Here is a 14,767-nt window from a genome sequence, read left to right as displayed (position 1 = left end):
TGCCATGGATTGTAAATGCTTCCACACAAGCAAAGTCTTTCTACATCTCTATCTGAAGTTAAGACATTGGTCTGTCTTTTCTACCATCCAAAATTCTTGACTTGTTTGGCAAACTAATTCTGTAAAGCTGTGTCTTTCATGGGCTTTGTTTTGGTTTTATCTTTTGAAAAAAAATTTGTCTCTTTGCAGCACAATTCAGTTTTGTTCTGTTTTTATCAGTTGTTCCCCTTGTTTTCCTTCAACTTGAATGGAGAGAACTAAGTACAGTTGTAGCTCTGATTAAAATCTTGCCTTAATTGAGTTGCAAGTTTGCAATGACAGATATTGGTCAGGGTGCTGATGTAGCACCTTTTGGCATTCCTGGTACCCTGATGAATTCTGACAATAATCTCTGTTTTACAGTTGCTTATGGTCATTTATTCTCTTTTTCCTTCTTCGCAGCATGAAGCTCAGCACAGCTTAAATTGCTTTCTCCATGATAGTGACTTGTTAGCCATGAAGAAAATTAAGTCCCTTTGTCAGTCCTGTCTTGCCTCTCCCTCAAGGTGTCTCTAGTACTTTATCTCCTTATGTAGGATCTGAAGACTTGTAGACTGTGAGTACTAAGAGTGCCATTGCCTGTACAGATACACAAATATTTGCAGCTTCCTTTGGAGGGGTTCACAGTGTCAGGTGGCAGTGCTCACATAACAATCCCAAATGGAGAAAGGCATGAGGAAATCTATTCATTGGACTCACATGGGGGATATTGTATGGGGTACAAATGGTGTACTACCAGTAGTATTGTTTTTTGTTTCACTAGCCAAGTTAAGTACCAACCCATGTTTTTGTGCCAGTGCTCCTCCCCAGCCTCACCTGCCTTATTGTTCGGGAACGCAGCAGGAGTGAGTCTTACTACTGATGTGCTGGGTTGTGGTTGGGGCTAGGAATCTATTTCTGGTTAATGGGGATGTGACATTATTGAGGGGAAATCCAACAAATACGTCAAAATTGCAGTAGAAAATTAAATTCTATTTAGACAAAGATGCTAATTAAACATAACTTCTCTTTCTAACCCTTGAGATATATATTCTTGTTAAGTCTCTCAGGTGCTGAGTTACAGTAAAAATGTTTTGTGGCCCTGGTATGACAGTTCTGTATTCTATTATATCATCTGTTTTCTATGTTGAGTGCTGAGAGTGGAAAAGATGGAAACATGGTCAGATTGTCAGTTGTTTCCAATGAACAAATCTCTGTTTGGTGGAACTGTTTGCATTCCTGTGGCCAGTGGTATAAGGAAATACCATGTTATGAAAAATTCCCAATTGTTTCCTTAAGGGCTCTTAGAATTGCACAACCTTTTGATGGTTTTGTTTGTTGAAAAAAAAAAAAAAAAGGAAAGGACTTAGTTGCCAGCCCTTCAGTTTGGAACTCAAAATTCTCTTAAATATTTACTAGAGCTTTGCTTTTATACTCAAGGTTTGGATTCAAACCAGAAGTGTATTTTTCTAATGCACGCTGATCAGCCATTATGAGTAGCTCAGGAAGATTATAATTTCATTCCAGGACAAGTTTCTTTGGGATATCCCATCAGTTCCTGGACTATTGGTCTTTGTGATTACACATAGTTTCTGGATGCAGCTCTAAAATGCTGCTGCTCTGACCAAGGGAGATCTCAAGTAACCGAGTGGCTTTTGCCCTTTAATTCTCAAGAAGATAAGTAGTATCTCTGACACACAAATCCTTTTGTCCTGTAGGCTGAAACTTTCCTTTAACATTTAATTTGTTCATGCATTTTCAATATCCTGTTAGGATTTGTGTAATATGTCTGATTTCTGACATACACAGTAATTCAGATGTATTGCAAATTTTTTGAGGCTGCTCATATTCAATATTTATCTTCCTGCTGTCATATCTTGAGTTAATATCCATCTTTCTTCTTAATATATTCATCCGAGAATGTATCATTATTTTCCCTGATCTGAGAGCTGACTTTGAGTTTGTGACTGTTATTCCTTTTCAGATTTTCTTTTTCCCATTCTTGATATGATCTGCATCCCTTGTTACTGGTTGTATAATTTTGTTTTGGCCATAGAGGCATTTAACTGTTGAACAAAAGCTGAGTATATGGCCTTAACAATGCAAAGTGCAGTGAAGAGAACTCCTGGTCAGTGCCTACGTCACAGTTTCTTGCCCAGGGGTGTGTAGGGGAGGGTGAAGAGACTCCAGTGGATTAAGCAGAGTGACTAAGGTCATGGCACCAAACAGCATAGTAGTTTAGCAATTGTCAAGTGTTTCTGTTGCTGTTTTAATAATGAGAATTGAGAATTGAATTGAGGAGGGAGGAAGAGCTTGTGAAAATACATTGAGTGGTAATAGGGAGAAGGGGCACAAAAAGGAAGAAGAAGAAATGGATTGTAGCAAAGACCTTGTGACAAAGGGCAGGAAAAAAATTTGCTCCAAAGCTGGATACTCCCCCTGAAATTCTGTTTGGAGTGTCACAGTTTCTGGCTTCAGCAGTTCTGCACATTGCCTGCTTTTACCAAGAGCTGTAGGATCTCCAGCTTCCCCAGTGCCCAGAGGTGGGGACATAGTTGGGCAAGCTGCCCAAGCTCCGTGGGCCCCCATGGGAGTGTGAGCAGTGCTGTGCAACTCTGGGAAGGCTAAAGCTGTGTCAAACATCATCAGATATGGGCACCTCTGAGCTCTGCCAACCAGTGCTTTAGACCTGAAGCTGGCAAAAATTGGGAGACTTTTAAATTTTTGTGTCTAGAGTGCTCTACTGATGCCCTCTGGAAACAGTAGCTGGTAGCCTGCAAGATGGGGTCTCTTCTTGCTGGTGACAGCTATGCTTAAAATAACATATCAGGAACTTGCATAAAAATAGCATTCCCTTATCTCTAGCGGTGTGAAGTGGATGAAAAATGAACTGTACTCATGCCAAGAATAAACAGTCACGTTAAAGTGTTTAAATTCCTGATGCCATGGAGTACTCCTGCTCTAACATGGCATTTTGATGCCAATGCACTTCCTCCAGTCACTGCCATCGCTTTGTGTGCTCTGCCAAGGAGCATTGGCAGGACAGCAAAATAAGCAAATATGCCCTAGCCCTACACAGAGCACCTGGGTAGAGACAGTTTTGTCCCCTAAATCTATATTCCTTTCAGGTCTAAAACTAGATGAAATAGTTTTGTGGCTGTTTACCTGTATTAATACTCTATGTAAGTACAGTGTTCATTCCTAAATGCAAACTTGCTGAAAATAATGTCATATTATGGCAACATTTATTCTTGAAGTGAGAAAAGAATTGACTTTCTGTAACTAAATAATTCAGGGGAAATAGGCAATTTGAGCACACATGCAGTCACATTTTAACTTTTCTTGGAAGATTGTTTTTTGCTTTTTTTTAATCTTGTGACAATCTCTCATGGTAATTTTGTATAATTCTACTTGCAGTATTTTTGTGTACACTGTTTTTTTTTTTCTAAAGTTAATTCTTTATACCTGAAATTCATAGAGAACATTGACTAACTGAGCCGTTGGTGATGATGGGCAACAGGGTAGCCAACCTGCTGGAATGTTGAAGCTGGTGAACTATTTGTAGTATGATAGTAGATCGTATGATAGTAGAAGACCTAAGCGGTAATGCTTGAGGATACTACACTGAAACGCTGAGGGTGGTTGAAAGAGGTTGTTACAACCTGATGAATAAAAATGGGTTAGCAGTTTGGTGAGAAGTACCAGCCATGACTGATGGTAGGCTGAGCTCAGTGTTTTCACAATGCATAAAATGTCTAATTTGCAGTGTATAGATCTTAAAAAAGAAAATGTAGCATATGTTTTGTATGTATGTATGAAGTCAAGGAGTCTGACCCCCATCCCCTGGGAAAAAACTGTTTTTCCTTGGTGGAGTGGTTGAGGGAAAGAGAAGGTGCTGGAAATAATTTCTCAGGTTTGACTGAAGAAAACTTGTACTCCAAGACTGAGAAGACATAAGATGATAAAAGTAAACAATTGCTATTTCTATTTATTAATTTGCTTTCATGTTAGAAGATGAAGGCAAGAAGAAAACCCATCGCTGCTCCTTGGTGGGAAAGGTTCAGAGCAAGGCAGTTTTTTCCTTCTGAACTTTGTGCATCAGCCCTCAAAGTGGGGGTTTGTGTCCCTGTCCTGACTCCCCATCTGCTCCACGGTGCAGGAACTGCTCTGGAGTTCAGCTTCTGCTGGGCTAGAGGAGGAGTTGTGGATTGTGCCTGTTATGCTGTATTTTAAAATTGAGGCTGGTAGTCTGCATTTTACTTTCTGGTTTGTAACTTGGTGAGATTCCCAACTAGGCGCTCTTAAATGAGACTTCCCTTTGAGACTTCTTTATATGAGAAATGTGTTATATTGTAACAAAATGTATTTAAATGAAAAATTCTGAAAGAGAGTTCAAGAAATTAAATGTTGTGTTAATGCTTTAAGTGTGCAGCATATTCCAGTAATATTAAAAAGCCTACCAGAAGTCGATCATCTCTTTATTATGTTTTACAGGTCAACTACGTTACTAGAAAGGAGGAGAGCTGTGGAAAAAATCAAGGTACCCAAGACATTTTACTGTCTGAATTCTTGACTGTGTTCTTGCTCATCATTTAGTGTAACAATTTTAATGGGGGAGAGAGAACTGAATCAGGAAACTGCCACTTTTAAAGGGGTTTTATTAAAAGGCTCAGACCAAAAAAAAAATCTCAATAATCTCAAGTGTTACAAAGAATACTTTTGTGGGATGAAATTGTACCTCAGCTTTGGTGTGTATGCAAGAGTCTGAACAACAATACTGCGTAATATTTGCTCTAAATATGTAATGGAACTCATATGCATAAGGATAACGAGGTGTCCTTAAGTTCCAGCACAGTGAGGTGGATATTCCCTGTTTGTACAAGGGATACATGGACAAGCTGATAAGTGTCATCAAAGATGAGTGAATGTGGTGCTTGCAGCTTTGACGTTCTTCACGGTAGTTAGGAGACTTTGCACATCAGCTGTTATCTGTACAGTTCATAAAGATGCAAAAGGAGGAGTGTGAGGATGGCAGAACCTGAGCAGCAGCCTGTATTTTACAAGTGGGGAACTGAGGATTTTTTTTATACCTTTTTCAGATGCTTCTCACTATTGTGTCTTACAAGTATTTCTGTGGTATAGACAGCATATGTTGTGTTGTGTTCTTCATTTTTATAATAAAATATATTTTATAGGCAGCAAGCATTTTTGCAGTGCAGTCTTCCAGGGATTTGGGTGCCTAATCTCTTATCTGAAGCATTTTTTGTCTAACACTTGTCTATAACTACTCAGACCTTCATTAAAATAATACAGTGTTACAACTTGCATTTTCATGCCTGTTATGTAACTAAAAAGGCTATTAAAATAATCTTGCTGCTAGCACTTGGATAGGATTCTTTTGAGGAATTTTTTTTAGTTGGAGAAAGTTTCTCTCCTTTATTTGCTATGAAATATTACCTGGGGAATGCTACATGTACCTTGCGAAGGGAACACTGTGAGACAGAAGCAAGGAACCAGTCAAAATATTATCACTTCATTAAGATGTAAAGACAATGGCTTTGATTAATAAAAGCTGACTTTGTACTTCTGTGCACTTCACATTGAGAGGTTTTGAGCTGCCTTCCTCCAGTAAGGATGACGATACAGTGAACTCTTTTGCTTTCTGTCCAGTTAATGTTATTGTATTTGTATCTGTGTGGGTTGCTTGTGCCACACATGCAAGTGCAGTTTATATGGAATTAATTTCTCACATTTCTCCTATTAATGCAGCTTTAGAGATTGGTTATATCAAGCATTTGTCTTTGTAATTGAGGGAAAAAATAACAGGTGTTTTCCTTTTGTTTGATGTCTTGAAAATTGTGGGAATTGAAAAGAGAGACCAGAGAAACTTAACAGTGTTGGTAAAAATGAAATATGTCCACTTCTTGAACTGTTGGTGGGTAGTTGTGCTTACACTGCAGGTGGCAAAGAGCTACCCATGTCTGTGACTTGAACAGAATTGAAAATACAGGAAAGAAATCCTGTCCAAAAGCAAAACCAGCAATGTTGGCAGTGTTCATTAGTAGTGCCTTTCATTTCAAGAAATAGGGTAATTTCTTGGTCCTTTGACTTTTCCTTTAAGATCATGCAGATGATTCGTTCCACTTTTAAATGGTGGTCTTCTGTGATGCCCAAGGTATTTAAAATACAGGATGTTTTCCTGGGATGTTGGGAGAATGCTATACATGGAGCCCTGGTGTGGCTGCATTCCCTGCAGTGCTGGACTGGCCTCTCCTGTAGCTCCTGGTATGATGAGGAGCTGGCAAAAAGCATAAAAAGGAATTAATGTGTGACTGGAAAAAAGATACAAGGGAGTCTCAAACGTTTCATCTGGTGTCTCCAGTGCTGAAGGAGAGGTTTCTATCTCTCTGCTCATTTTAGAAAAGAGATTTTACTCCAGACATTTTTTTGCCCCTCACTGTGCAGAACCTGTCAAATCCTTTTCCTGACACTTTCTCCCCGTCAGTCCCTCAGAAAGAGTTCAAAAGAGATTTTTCCCAATTGCAAAAGGAACCAGACATGGCCTTTCTTACTCACCCTGGATCTGAAGCATTGATAAGTAACATGTGGCTGGCTCCAAACTGCTGACTTTCCCAGCCATTTAAGAAAACACTGTGTGCAGTTTGGTTTTAAAAGAAACTATAGAATTGTTCTTCCTTCTTTGCAATTGCTCTTTTGTCTAATGTATCCCAAGAGTTTTGTTTCTTTTCTGTCTGAAGCAGTCAGAATTCACTACTGTCTTTCTGATTAATGCATATTGAAAAGAAATGTCAATTTTTAAAAACTTTTCCATATGGGAAGGGTTTCTTTATTCATAATCTGTGTTACCCTCTTTAAGCTGTAACATTTTTTTCTGTAATGCCTTCGGATCATCATTGTTTGGAAGTGCCCTAGCAGAAAGAAAAATATTATTTTTAAAACTTGAGACAGAGTAAGAGGAGCCTGGAATAGAAATCTACTGTCTTGCATAATTGTTTAAACCTGCTATGCAGTTTGGCAAAGGTACAAACTGGGAGGTCTTTTCCTTAAAATGTGGTTGAGGCTTCATCTTCAAAGTCAGGGTATGCCTGAGGACAGACTCTGGTCCTTTCAATAAGGGCAGCGCTCACTTGAAAGGCAAGGCTGGAGATGAAGAATAAGGTAACTTGGGGGCTTATGAGCTTATTTGATAACTCCAATCTGGTGCATCCCATTAAAATGATGGGAGAACATGGTAAAACAATTGCCTTTTTATTTTCTGCCCTAAGTATGTTGCTCTCTATAGTGTACAAAAATACAGCAAGATGCAAGATTAATCTAAATCTCTTTTCAAATCTATCACTGGAATTGATTTTTCTCTGAAAAATAATAATGAAACCCCCAAGCTCTCCCTGAAATTGTGTAGCTGCATTACCCCATACCATTTAACCTGGCTAAATAAAAGTCAGTGTTATCTCTTGGCCACTAGGCAAGCTGCACTTCCTTGAGCTTCTGTTGTCCCACATGGTTCAGTCTTTGAACTAATAAAACATTCAAGGGGCTTGTTGGGGCTGTTTTCTGAAATCATCTAGGTAAACTTTAAGATTCAGCAAGTTTGTAAAGCTGGGGTTTTTTTTAATGCAGCTTTAATGCCTCTCTGTGGCATGAAGCACATTTCTAAGCCACAGGTAGCATTACTAATTTTCCTAAAAAATAAGACTTTTAAGACCCCTTACTCATAACACTGAGGAAGAGGTCAAAGTAGGGCAGAGCAGGACAGTTACCCAAGTATTTTTTCATGTTATCAGTGTAGAGTTGACCAAAACTTTTGTCTGTGCCCTGCTTAAAGTGTCAGCCTGTAATGTCCCATTCTCTGACCCCTGCACACACACATGGTCCAGGGCATGTCTGTTTTGCAGAATGGCAGTAGCAGTTCTGATGAAGGTCATGTTCGTAATTAGTCTGCTGTAGTTTTGGTGCTTTTGAGCTGCTGGACTTTCTAATCCTTGAGAAAGGCTAAATATTGTTTGTGAAATTATTCTAAACATACTCTTGAGTACTTTCCCCTCACCCTGCCCAGTGCATCTTTCAACATATCCATTTTCTACCAGCCCTCACCCTTCCAGTCTAGCAAGGAGGAGTTGGGATGAACGTTGGCTCAAAATCACTTTAGGCACAAGGGAAACTGTTTAATGAGTGTTTCCTCCTGGATGTACAGAATTTCATGGAAACAGAAAGATTGTGTTCTCTGTCTTCTGTCAGCTGTGAGCCCTGATGGAACCATACTTCAGCATCACAGAGGCCTGGGATCCTCCTGCTAAATGTGGCTTTATTGTCTCCTCTGAGCCCCATTGTCATAGTCAACTTCTTATTTTGGTAATTTTTTTTTAATTGGGGCTGTTTAAGCCCCCCAGGTGGGGCTCTTCAAATGTCACTGACTAGTTAATCCTGTCTGCATGAATGATGAAGCAGAGTATGTGATACAAGTATATTTCTGCCTTAAGTGCCTGTTTCCAGTAAATATTCATTAAAAGAAGTTGGTCTCACTGTCTGATAACAAAATTAAATACAGACCTGGGCTCATACACATTTCATGAAATCATGTAATCTGATATTCTCTACAATGAATCAGTTTGAAGGGTTTTTTTATTCCTAGCATGAGAAGTTTCAATGCATAAAAGTCTGAGTCTTTGACTTAATCTTCTCACTAAATATTTGCAGTTACAGACATTAATATTTGTTCATACTGTATCTGCACTCTATATTTGTCTCATTCAGAGTGGAAAAAGATAACCACATTCGTCATGAAGACAACTGTATTTTCCTGGAGTCCTTCATTTGTTGGACTTTCCTGTTGAGGTGAAGAAACTTTCTGGAACTCAATTCCTCTTTGCTTGGCTGGTCTCACCCTTGTCTGGTATGGACATGACAGTGGTGCTGTATCTGCTCCACTTCTCCAGCTTTCCCTGCTGGTGGTAATGCTCGTGCTGAACTGAGCTGTTCACTGTGACCACTTGCATTGAAGTGCTGGAGCTCTGCCCAGGTACTCATAAACAAATGAAATACAGTGTGGGATGTATGTTGTGCAAGCTAAATTAATCAAAGGGTACATAAAAGAAAAAAAAGAAAAAAGAAAAGGAGTTCCTGTTCAACATTTCTAAAGTTGTTGTCTTTCTCCTGAAAAAACTGTAGCTCCTGTTGCTTTAATACACATGTCAAAGGCTTGGGGGGTTGTTGATTGTGTTTTTAAATACTATAATATTTATAATACTATAATATTTAAATATTATTTTAAAAACAGCATCATTTTCAGCATTGGTTGGTGTTACAAAGTAGAACCTGTTCTCTGTAACCTCAGCATCAAGCTGATGAATGTCTTGTCTCAAAAGACCCAAACCCAAATTTTCTCTGGCATAATCAGACTAAGCTTGAGCACTTGCACTGGTTGTCTCACTGTGATGGAAAGCTGGAGCAGCTTAGAAGTGAGGATAAGGAAGTTCCATAACTAAAACAGGAAAATGTCACCCTAGGATACTTTGAGAATTGCTGCTCCTTCTATGATCCATAACAGTAAGGAAGGCTTATTCAAATTCCTGCAGCCTTTTAAAATGGGAATAGGGTGCTTGGAGCGAAGATCGTGCTTCCTCAGGCACGCTGCTAATCCTTAAGTTTGCACAGAATTTCTGTAGCTATTACTTCTGGTGTGGATTGAAAAAAGAGACATGCAGGCTTTCCCAGACAGCATAGCTTTTGAAGGTGTTATTTTAGTTATGTTAAAATCTAGAATTGTTGATGCTGCTTTTTTGGGAGTTTTCCATTTTTTTTTATTTATTATTTCCCATAACTGCCTGGAATGTGTTGAAGAGTGTTGGATTGGTCTTTGCTGTTTTTCCTTTCCCTTTCCGATGCCCCTTTTGTGGAAACAGTTTGCTGGCAGCAGATAAGTTTCTATATCTCTTTCCCTGTCAAATTCCTCAGTCCCTGTGATAAAGGAGTTTCATGAGAGGCAGCAGGAGGAGGAGGAGGAGAGCATTCATGTGAAGTCTCTGATTGCAGCGGGGCAGAGGAGCTTGGTGGGCACCTCCAGAAGGAATTGTAGGGAGTGTGAGCATGGAAGCGAAGCACTGGAGCTCTGGAGTTCAGCAAACAAATATTGTCATTTTGCAGTTGACGCACGCAGGCTGTTAAAAGTTAGTAGTACAGATTGTGTTACCACATCCTGTTAATTATGAATTAATGAAGAACAGCTCTGCAAAGAGGGGTTGATGTAATTATTCACTTGCTTCTGACATAGTGATTAGATTTTCAAATCTTCCTATGTGATGCTGGAATTAAAGCTGAAAATGCTATTCAAAATTGAGACTGGCATATTTTAAATGATTCAGCTTATAAGCACAAAAGAATAGATCTAGCTTAAAATGAAATATTTTTTCCAAAGGTAAACTCATTCTATTTTGCTGATGTTGTAATTATTAATGAAGTGGGTTTAAATGTGTCACCCTATCACACTGTACTTAATTTTTTTTAATTACTTCTTAGCTTAAGAATAAGTCTGTCCCTAATGGCTTAAAATTGCTGAATCTTTGTGAACATAAAAAAAAAGGCTAAATGTATATTAGTTCATCACTCTGTCTTTACCATGGATGTTGTTGGGCTTTTTTCTGGTTTGGCTTTATTCATAAACTGAGTAGAGTGAATGAGGAACATGTGTTTAAAAATGGACTTTTTTTGTAAAGTAGTTATAAGCCTTAAAACTCTCCCACTCAAGATTTAATAATTTCAACAACCCCCTTCAGTCATTGAACTCTATTCAGAAGTTACAAGGTCCTTAGTAAATATTGATGTTTAGAAAGTCAGTTTAATAAACACACAGCTTTTGTTTCCCCTCTGCTGAAGTTGGATTTACTTCTTAACAGTTCACCTCTAGTACCATGACAGTTTTCTGTCTGCTAATGACCAGTGTCTCTTCATAGAAAAGAATCTGTTAAATGTGGAACTTGTTGTAAGATTCAGCTTTGTTGTGTACCTTGGGGTGTCATGTTAAAGCAATATCAGCCGAGTTCTTTGCAGCTGATGCTGTCTTAATTCTGCTTCTCCTAAAGGTCTTATGCTGTTAACTGAGACTTGCCAACACTCGAGTCTCCACTGGTTATCAGCCTGGGGTGCCAGGAAATGTGATTTGTGTTGTGTCATCTTTAGGCTGAGGAGAGACTTGGTTGAAGGGGGATGGGATAAAAACAATCACCAATGAAGCATGAAGGTCTGATTTCCCTATGTCCTGCGTTCAGGTACTGGTCTCCAGTGGTCAGCAGTTGCTGTTACTGCTCAGTGTCTACACCTTAAGATAGAGATATGGAGAGTTTCATGTCAAGTGGTTCAATTTGAAGCTTGTCTGTGCAAGTAATTGGAGTAACCTATAATTCTCTAAATTTAATTTATTCACATTTCTGGATTAACAGTCGTGCAGTTGCACAAATCGGTCAGTGAGTTGCTGAATCAGATGTGTTTATTTACCATAGCAATAGACCATTTATACTTGATGTAGGCTGTTACTTCAGATTTAGTTAATTCTTCTAATAAGCTAAAGCAGCCTAGCCCCCAGGTATTACAATTTAACAACAAAACAAACCCCTTAGCATTCTGTTTGCAGTCTTTGAATATGTGTTCCTTAAAAAAAAAAGAAAGAATTATGGAACATAAGGTATTATGTAACTCAGAAGTATCCCAATCCTGGTTACAAATAATTTGAAAAATCACCCTGATGTTTGGAGCAGCAACCTGCTACCATGAAGGTATGGAAGGAGGTAATTTTGTCAGTGTTTCCAAAGCCTGCTGATACCAGTCTCGAGCTTTTAGAAGTCAGTGACTTCAGAAAGCATCAGTGTTGCTTTGGATGCGTTGGTTTCTGGGGTCTGAGATAGCAAAGATGTTCTTACCTGGCTCCGAATAATATAATTGCATGATTAAAGTTCACTGGTCACATCTGAACTAGGGAACTGAACCATGCAAAATTCCCCTGCCAGTCTTCTGCCTTTGCTAGTCATAAAAACAGGAATGCTTGTTATAAGGAAGTTGAAGTTTGCAAGTGGTAAAGCATCTCTTTAAAGACTGAATTAGAAGTTGGATAAAATATATACCCATCTATCAAAGACTTCAAAATTCATGGTTTTCCTACTTTTTATTTTTAAGAGGTAAAGAGGGTTTCAAAGCACAGTTAAGGAATCTCTTAGCAACAAGGAACCATCTTTTGAAAGTTGAAGTTTCCCCTGAAGAAAATAGAAAGAAAAAAACCCAACTCCAACAAATTAAATTTTAAAGTATAATAAGTCGGGCCAAAGGATATTCTGAGAAACAATTTGCTAAAGATACCAGAGTGTACAATAAATCATTTAAATTGGATCATTTCAAGTACATCACAAATGGACATCCTGCCAGACAGACTGGAGAGCTCATAGATGAATGAAGTGTAAAAGAAATACATGATGCAGATAAGGCACAGAACAAAAGCTAAATAATTTTTATCCAAATTGACTTTCCTGAGAGATTTTAATGCAGAAACTTCACTTCATTGGTGACGTTTTGTGAATTGGTCTGAAATTGAAATGTTGGTAGAAAAGGCTTTTAGAACATTGAAAAAGATGTAGCACATTGCCAGGAGTAGGTAACATTTGCCCAAGAGATCTTATGGTAACTGCCTGTGACAACATTGATCTGGCAACTGTGATCTGAACTGGTACTTGAGATGGCTGCAAGATCAGCGGCAGGAAAATAGGTGAACTAATTTCAATATACTAAAAGCATTCCAAAAATAGTCAGGTTACCACAGACCAGCAGGTTTGTACAGGCAAGTTGGTGTGTTTCATTAGGAACAAAGACCACAGAATTGGTAAACATGTGGGCAAGTACAATTTATCTCATGTTTTGAGGAAAGTACTTGTGTACATTTCAAATAGATGGTCTTTAGCCTGAGGGTGGGGCATGCAGTTATTTATATCTCTTCTTTTTCTTCTTCTTCAGCTTGCAGAATTGAGCTTGCTGTTGGTGTCAAATACAAAAAAAGCCCCTCATTTGTCCTGTAATTATGTAACTTTGTGAAAAATATACTGAATTAACAGCCAGAAACAGTCCATTATAACACAATGTGACTTGGTACATAATTAGATGGATGTCAATAAATAACTGGAAAATAAATAAATAATGACTGGATAATTTAAAAAAATAAGTAATAAATATAAGTAATAAATATTTCATAGGAAATAGTGGAATGAAATTAACTGACCAACATCAAGCACACTAAATGACCTTTATGGAGTCAAAAGCTGTTACTGTTGACGTGCATTTATTTAGATGTGAATGTTTGTTCAGTTTTGGTCAAGTTCTGACCACAAGATTTGAGTGAAGCTGAGTTTGTGGTGAATTTGGCATGGACGTTAAGTAGTTTTCTATGAAATCTGCCATGTCTGAATTGTCTTCTGCCTTTGTACGTGGTCAGCACATGTGAGACTGGATGTGCATGACTCCTTTTGACATTGCTGATAACACACACTTGGTAAGAAGTTACAAAATAAATAGAAAAAAGGATTGTCTTGGCATCAGATACTGAGCTTCAGGAAAAAAAAATTCTTTGGACCAATAGTGGCTTCACGCTGTTCTGTGGGTACAGCCTCTTTAAGGTGTCTACCTCTGTGTGTAGACTGAATATGATTTTTTTTCTGAGATCCACTTGTGGATATTTGAAGAGATAAGTTATTGTGGGGGAAAGCCCCACCTTAATACTGATTTGTGTAAAATATTTAATACCTTAATGATGGTTGAAATAGCTTTAAAGTGAAACACAATTACTAGACCAGCCACAAGGCCTTCTCCTGTGTCTGTCAGCTGTATACCAGTTTTGTACCAATGAATTACAAAATGAGTGACGGTTACCAGAAAGGTCAGTCTACTTCCATGGAAAAACTTGGTCTTTGACCAAATCTGTTCTTCAGGCTTTGGAAATATACAGATAAAATTGTGCTATTCTCTTTAAAATATAAACCACCAAGTTTGCATCATTGTTATTTTGCATCTGTTGTGTCATATGGAAGAAAGTATATATATGTAGGTGGGTACTGTTAAGCTTGTATGATTTAGAAAAGTATTCGAAAATCCTTTCATCTTCAACTTAGTACTGTATGTGTGTCCTGAATCGTGCTGATTAAACCCCAGATCATCCAACTGTCATATAAGGACGTAAACTTAAATTAGCTTTTACCAAACACTTTTTTGGTGCAATACATTCAATACATTTCACTGCAATAAACTATTGCTATGGGTATAGCAAGGTGCTTATGGTGGGCTGATGGTGATAAGGGGGGTTTGTTGTTGCTTTGACTCAACTTTTGCCGTGAACTGTTAAAGGGTTTCTAATATGAAGGAGTACTTGGTTTATTTACATGTCATGTTAATGTGAAATGTAAATTCTCTAGTACCATGTTGATGTCCAGGAATGTGAGTTGTGTAATGCATGTGCTGCCTTTTGGGCTTATTTTTCTTTCTTGACAGCAATAATAAAATACAGAAGACAGTCTTTGAGATGTGCATTAGCTTCAAGCACTTACTGAGAATGGGAGAGAAAGCATTATTATTACATTAAAAATCTTTTATGGAACTTGTTGAACACACTTTTCTATTCAGCTTGTTTGCTTTATAGTAGACTCCATGGATAAACATTTTTCTAATCAAGTAAATTTGTGTTTTGATCACAAACCCAATA

General features: G+C 38.2%; 1 protein-coding gene across 5 annotated transcripts in view; it reads left to right on the top strand.

Annotated features, from left to right (window-relative positions):
• Positions 1 to 14,767, top strand: part of ADD3 (adducin 3) — a 96,523-nt gene that overhangs the window by 28,647 nt on the left and 53,109 nt on the right. For 4 of the 5 annotated variants that reach the window (XM_071563434.1, XM_071563437.1, XM_071563431.1 and 1 more), the window contains exon 2: positions 4,513 to 4,558. The exons of the other annotated variant lie outside the window; for it this stretch is intronic. The gene's annotated coding sequence lies outside the window, so the exon portion shown is untranslated. The remainder of the gene's footprint in view (positions 1 to 4,512; positions 4,559 to 14,767) is intronic. 5 annotated transcript variants of the gene reach the window in all.

Source organism: Pithys albifrons, chromosome 9 (assembly GCF_047495875.1).
Source record: "Pithys albifrons albifrons isolate INPA30051 chromosome 9, PitAlb_v1, whole genome shotgun sequence".
NCBI classification, from domain to species: Eukaryota; Metazoa; Chordata; class Aves; order Passeriformes; family Thamnophilidae; genus Pithys; species Pithys albifrons.
This window is presented reverse-complemented; position numbering and strand designations above follow the sequence as displayed.